This window comes from Penaeus japonicus, unplaced genomic scaffold (assembly GCF_977035675.1).
Source record: "Penaeus japonicus unplaced genomic scaffold, GWHDUDI00000001_assembly GWHDUDI00000002, whole genome shotgun sequence".
Taxonomy (NCBI): Eukaryota; Metazoa; Arthropoda; class Malacostraca; order Decapoda; family Penaeidae; genus Penaeus; species Penaeus japonicus.
The window spans coordinates 11,284,249-11,291,748 of NW_028234404.1; the positions used below are offsets into that span (position 1 = coordinate 11,284,249).

Below are 7,500 nucleotides of genomic sequence, written 5' to 3' on the forward strand. Positions count from 1 at the left end.
GATAATAATATAATTATTTATAGTAATGATAATAATAAGAATAATGACGAGAATAGTGACAATAATAATCATAGTGATTAGGATAATAGCAATATTATTACTGCAATTTCTGCATACGCATATATGTATTTAACACGGTGCGTAATCCCTTTGTGAGTTGATCTAGTTACAAGTTATATAATGTAATTCTGATGTACTTCGAATGTGTGGAAATGTAATTTGAACGGAGTCTAATTTGACATTGGGTCAAAGAGTTGCTCAATGTGTGTGTGTGTGTGTGTGTGTGTGTGTGTGTGTGTGTGTGTGTGTGTGAATATGTGTGTGTGTGTGTGTGAATATGTGTGTGTTTACGTGTGTGTGTGTGTGTGTGTGTGGGTGGGTGGGTGTAGGTGTGTGTGTGTGGATAGATAGATAGATGAATAGTTATGCTTACATATATATAAGAGACGAGAGAAGAAATAGAGGAGAAAAGGGGATAAGGGGAAAATATGGCTAAAGAAATAGAGACCAGAAAAAAAATTGACCGAGAGAGAAAAAGAAACAAGCAAACAAAAGACATGCACGGCAGAAAGAGGAAAAGGCAGATCAGAGAGTTACACAGAAGATGACTCTAGTCTCTGATTTTAAATGAAATGCAGAACGAATCAGCTGTGCATGACGTCTGTAAGTGCTGTGACTACATCTGCTGATGCTCTGCCTCCCAAAGCATGAAATATTCAAAACCACTTCCTCTGTTGTTTTATGGCCAGCCAAGCAAAGAGTGACTCTGGCGCGGATATTACACGAAGGGGAAAAATTTACCAAGTCTATATTAGGCTGATATTGTAGGATGTGTGTATTACATTAGCTCTTGGTGTAATATGATGGAGGTGAAGGGAATAGGAGGGGAATGGGGGGGCTGAAGGAAAAGGAAATAAAGGATTTTTAGATATATTATTTTTTTCGCCTCTTTTTCGTTGTTACAGCTGACTTTTCTATGAAGGATAATATGTGTGTTTTTTTTTCTCTTTTGCAATACTTTGTATTATTATTCTTAAAACATTAGAGAAAACCTATACGAATAAATGATTTTGTATTACTTCCTTTTGTTTTTCATTTTAGTTTATTGTTGTTATTTTTTAAATTAATCTATACAGTATGTTGAATAGTATTCAGAACATTAATAAAAAAAAATCCAGTCAAGTAGTTTTGAAAATGATAGAACGTGATGTTTCTTTCCTTTTATATCAAGGGAAATGAAAGTGTTTGTCCAGCTTTGTACCGAAATTGCACAGACACACAAGCATTGCAGGATCCAGCAATCTGATCTTCCATTAGAAGGTCTTTACTACAAGTCTGCTGGGTGCATTTGGCCTTGAAACGATATCCTCATCTTTAGGCTCTTCAAATACAGTTCAAATCCTTCCCCTTTTTTTTTTCTTTTTATGAGAACGAGAGTGCTCCTTTTTTCTTTTTTCTTTTCTTCATTTTTTCCTTTTTTTAGAAAGAGGGGAAAGGGGTTGATTTCCCTTTTGTTTTAATGTTGATGCTGTTGTTTTTTTTCCTGGTCGTGGTAAGTACTTTTTGTTCATCTCTAAAGGCACGTACAGGTATATTGATTTTTTTTTTTTTTTTTTTTTTTTTTTAGATAAACAGGTGTGAAATGTTTATGAGCGCGAAAACTTATTGTGTTCTGGGCTGAAAATACGGATGAGCGGGTATCATTTATGATCTAACATTATAATATAGATGTCAGAGATCGAGAATATGCATGTTCCTAGAGATTATGATATTACAATAATAATAATGATAATGATAGTAATAATGATGATGATAGTAATGATAATGATTATAATAATGACAATAACAATAATAAAGATGATGGTGATAATAATGCTAAATGAATGAGAGAGAAAATGAATATAAGTTTTTTTATAAACTTGCGTGCAAGTAGCTTATATTCGTAGGTTCTTGAAAAAAACATAAAATCTAAAGAGGTCAAACTCCCGAATTTTTCCTACGCTGTAATAGGTCACTTTGCCATAACTCTACGGTGATATTTGCCCGCTTTCACTAGCAATCACCCAGAGTCTCCTGGCCGTAAATTTCTATTGGTTGATTACCACCCTTCACCGCTACACAGTAAACCTGTCAGTTACGTAAAACCTAATAGTTTCGTCCTTTTGGCGTATTTGCGCTGCAGAAAATTACATATTTACGCGAAAAATAAATATATGTACTTGTATGAAAACATGGTGAAACGTGAAGCACTACAACTATTATTTGCATTGTGTTCAGCAACAGATGAAAGGGCAAATAGGAAAGGAAAATATAAATAGTATATAAATATGTGAGAGTATGTCCACATCCTTGTGTGTGTGAAAGACTTTGGGGGCGTCTGTGTGTGTGAGTGTGTGTTGTCTGTTGTGTCGTGTGTGTGTGTGTGTGTGTGTGTGTGTGTGTGTGTGTGTGTGTGTGTGTGTGCTGTCTGTTGTGTCGTGTGCAAACATATACACGTATTCAGGAATATAGATTACACAGTGTACGAACAAAGGTGTCAATGTCAAGCAAGGCACGTTGCTCTTACCTTAATTATTCACTCTTGCCAAGAGTTCAACGGAAAACACCATCATTTCGAGAGGGAAGCGTGGACGACTTCGTTCCTTCTTTTAAACCGCGCTTCGAGATGTAGTTCTGAAGGTGCGCTTTCTCTCTCTATCTATCTATCTGTCTATCTATCTATCTATCTATCTCTTTCTCTCTCTCTCTTTATTTCCTCTCTCTCCTTCCTCCTTCTCTCTCTTTCTTCTCTCTCCTTCCTCTCTCTCTCTCTCTCTCTCTCGCTCTCTCTTTCTCTTTCTCTCTCTCTCTCTCTCTCTCTCTCTCTCTCTCTCTCTCTCTCTCTCTCTCTCTCTCTCTCTCTCTCTCTCTCTCTCTCTCTCTCTCTCTCTCTCTCTCTCTCATTCTCTCTCTCGCTCGCTCTCTATCTATCTAACAATCTCTCTATCTCTCTATCTCCCTCCCTCCCCCCCTTCTCTCTCTCTCCCTCTATATCTATCTATCTCCCCCTCTCTTTCTATCCCTCTCTATCTATCTATCTATCTATCTATCTATCTATCTATCTATCTATCTATCTATCTATGTATCTATCTGCCTCGCTCTCTATCTCTGTCTGTCTGTCTTTCTCCCTTTCTCTCTCTCTCGCTCCCTACTTAGCGGAAATTACCCAGTCTGCAATTTCGTCGCTCGCTCTTCGATTGCCATTTAGCGGTTTATTTTTCTTCTTCTTTTTTTCTCTTCTGGTGTGTAAAGGTTAACAAGGTTACGTGAAGTTCATACTTGCTAGAATATTTATTGATATTTCTTCGTCTATTTTTTCTTTTTTTTTATCAATCTTCTTTTTTTTTATTCCCGTTACTGTTGTTGATATTATTATGGTTATTGTCATTATCATCACCATTATAATTCTTGATGTTGTTGCTGATGTGTTGTGTGTTTGTGTTTGCGTGTGTGCGTGTGTGTGTGTGTGTGTGTGTGTGTGTGTGTGTGTGTGTGTGTGTGTGTGTGTGTGTGTGTGTGTGTGTGTGTGTGACTGTATAAATGTGATTGTACGTGCCCCCAAGTTGCTTAAGTGGTTATGAGACGTTGGTACTTAGTATTTGCACTGTGCAATATCATTTGCATGTTTCCTCACCGCTCGTCCGTTACAAGGCTAATAAAACCATGAAAAAGTGTATATGCGTATTTGTGGATGTGTGGATGTGCGTGTGTGTCTGTTCGCGTGTGTACGTGTGTGTATGTGTATGTATGTATATTTGTATGTGTGTGTCAATATGTGCATACATATGTGTGTGAGTGTATAAGTGTGTATGTGTGTATGTATATGCGTGTGCGTGTGTTCATGAATGTGCGCATATATATGTGTGTGAGTGAATATGTATTTATGTGAGTGAATAAACGTGCCATTCATGCGTATGTATATATATGTATGTGTATGTATCTTCTCCGCTGGACTTCCTATGTATGCATTCTCTTCTGTTATAAATAATTCCCTCCCGCTGCATCCCCTTCCTTCGAGGTGGCTGCGTTTGAAAGGGAACCGATAAAGGGTTAGCGAACGCAGCTTTCGGAATAGGATGGGTGAGAAGAGACGGAAGAGAATGGAATAGAAAGAGGGAAGAGGAGGAGGAGGAGGAGGAGGAGAAGGAGAACGAAGATCAGGAGGAAAGGAAGAGAATGAGAATGAAGAAAATAAGGAGAGGATGAGGGGAAAGAGTAAAGGAAAGGGGATAGGAGGAGAAAGAGTGGAGGATGTAGGAGTTGAGATGAATAAAGATAGAGTGAAAGGAGATAATAAGAAGAAAGGGAGAGGGAAGGGACGAATGAGGGAAGGAGTAGGAGACGATAGTAATGGGAGGTATGAGGTGGAGGAGGAGAGAAGGAAGGAGAGGAGGAAAGGAAAAGGGAAGGAAGAGGAGAAGCTGAAGATTAAATGAGGAGGAGCTGGGTGAGTGAAAAGAGATAGAGAGAGAGAGAGTATTCAGAAAAAGGGGAGACAGAAAATAGAGACGCTTACACAGAAAAGGGTATAATCAAATAGAAAGAAAACTAACACGAACACGAAAGATTATAAAAAACGGCGAAAAAGAGCAATAAAGTCAATGAATAAACAGGAACGATTATCAAACGGAAATCCAGGAGTAAGAAACAGACAAAAAATTCAGAAGAAAAAAGGAAAGAGAGAGAATGAGTAAAGCAAGAAAAGAAGGAGAGAAGGAGTGTTATATATATGTACATATATGTAATATATATATATATATATATATATATATATTATATATATATATATGTGTGTGTGTGTGTGTGTGTGTGTTTGTGTTGTGTGTGTGTGTGTGTGTGTGTGTATGTGTATGTGTGTGTGTGTGCGTATATGTATATATAAAATCGCAAAGTTAAATAGACGGAGAAAAGGACAGAGAGAGAGGAAAGAGAAGGAGAAAAAAGATAGATGGAAGTGGAAGAGAAGTAGAAAAAAAGATAGAGAGGGAAGAGAAGTAGAAAGAAGGATAGAAGGAGATGGAAGAGGAGATAAAGGGAACGTAAAAAAAAAACAAGTAAAAATAAAGACGGATTGATAGAGAGAGAAGAGAAGAAGAAAGAGAGAGAGAATATAAAAAAGAGGAGAAGAAAGTTGGAAAGAAGAAGAAGGTATAATTACCAGTGATATCAGATTGTGGAGATGATGATATAGATAGCAATAAGACATTTATCAATTAAGAAATCAAATAAACGCAAAACAAAATAAACGAAACAACAATAAAATGAATTAAGGAAACATAAGGAAACGGACGAGAAAGCAGAGAAAAAAAATGGAAGAAGACGGAGATGAAGAGGGAGGGAGAAGACGCAAATAACATACGTGATCTAATCGCCAGGAGCCCTTTCTTCAAGAGTGTTTGGTCTGTACAAACTCACGCTGAAATCTCCCGCTCTGTTTTCTCTTTGCATATATACCAATTTCGTCTGGGAGTATTTCGTTTTGTTGTTGTTTCTGTGCTTAAAGGTACTGTTGTTGCTTTTTTTCTTTTTTTTTTGTATGTGTGTAGGTTGTTTGATTGTTTATTTTACGTGTCCTGTAGTTTTTTTTTGTTTTTTTTTTCGTTGTTGTCTTGTTGAGATTTCTTTTTTCGTCTTTGGATCTTGGTTCTCTTGTGGTCTTTTTTTATATGGTTGTATATCGTGATATCATACCTATTAGAATTAATCCATTTTTTCATACATCTCGTGATCGTGGGTAGTAGGTTGGTGTTGTCCTCTATTCTGCGCTCCGCTTCCGTCTCGTGGTATCGATTTGGTATTATTTATTTTCATGGTCTATATTTCGTGTCGTTGATATTGCTTTTGCATGGTCCCTCCCGTGTGTCCTCTTCGGGATTTTGCTCAACGTGGTGTTTCGCTTCTATCGCGCATTATCCAAAAGGGTTCGTCCTCTGTCGATACCTCTTTGCCTATAATTTTCAGGAGCTAGGAAGAGGTAAAAAAAAAAAAGGAAAAGATAGAAAAAAAAAGTAAAAGAGAGAGGGGGAATGGGTGAGGACTTTGTATGTAATATGTAAACGCACCCACTCAAAGGCACAAGTAAAAACAAATAAATATAGAAGTACATCTAAACATGCATGCACACAAGCACGCAGCCCCCCCCCCCCTACACACACACACACACACACACACATACAAAAAAAAAAAAAAAAAAAAAAAAAAAGAACGTACATACGCACCAACAGGGTATGAAACATGCTTCACTCTCGCAATAAAACCAGGTTCGTTGTAACAACCCCATGGCTTCGGGTTCACTCAGCTTCATTATAGGCAAAGAGAGTGCTTTATCTTCCGCATTGTTCGGATAACTGAGTGATCGTCAAAATTCCGCACGAGCGAATGAGCGGGGGCCGGCGCTGGGGCGTATGGGTTATGGGCGTTATGGGTCTGTTGTAGTTCCGAATCGCGGTTATTGCTCTGCCGTTTTTTCGGTGTAAACTGATTTTGTGCCAAAGTCGGTGCGGGGATGGGATTGTGCAATAGTTTTCATTATTGGAACCGAAGTGATGATATCAACTGGTGTCTGTACAAGTAGAGGTGTGTGTGTGGTGGAGTAATGAAATGATAGTAATGGTGATTATGATGATAATATTAACCACAATCATCATTTGTTATTATCGTCATAGATATGACAACAAATACATGCACCAGAAAGTGCCAGAAAAATGGGAAAATGACATACTCGTGACACATATTCCCGTCACGCAAATTGAATAAAAGTTGAAGACGAAACGGAAGGGAAAGAGTTGAATGACTCCCCCCCCACCCCCCACCCTGTCATCCTTCCTCCCTCTTCCCCCGTCCCTCCTAATACTTTCTTCTCTCCAACCCTTCTCGCCTTCTCTCCTCCCTCCCTCCTTCCTTCCCCACACCCTCCTACCCCTCTTCTTCCAGACTCTCCTCCCCTCCCCACACCCTCCTCCTCTTCCCCCTCCCTCCTTACCCTCCCCACACCCTCCTCCCCTTCCCCCTCCCTCCTTACCCTCCCCTACCTCTTCCCTCCTACCAACGCCCCTTCTTGTCGCGTTCCACTCGTTTGCTATTCCGCTCACGCCCACGCTTAGACCCTCCACTCAATTTATATCTCCGCGACGTCCTTTTTGGATAGAGAGGGGAGGGAGAGGGGAGAGAGGGAGAGGGGGATGGAGGGGAAGAGAGGGATGGAGGGTTGAAGGGAGAGAGAGGGAGAGAGGGAGAGAGAGGGATGGAGGGAAGGAGAGAGAGAGAGAGAGAGAGAGAGAGAGACGGAGAGAGAGAGAGAGAGAGAGAGAGAGAGAGAGAGAGAGAAAGACAGACAAGTAGGCAAACAGACAGAGATAGACAGAGATAGATAGACAGATAAACAAAGAGAGACACACAAAGGGGGAGGAGGGTAAAGAGATACAGGCAGACAGATAAAGAAAGACACAGAGAGAGAGAAGG

General features: G+C 39.5%; 1 protein-coding gene across 1 annotated transcript in view; it reads left to right on the plus strand.

Moving 5' to 3' along the window:
- Positions 1-7,500, plus strand: part of LOC122260242 (nephrin-like) — a 296,377-nt gene that overhangs the window by 267,604 nt on the left and 21,273 nt on the right. The gene's annotated exons all lie outside the window — the stretch shown is intronic.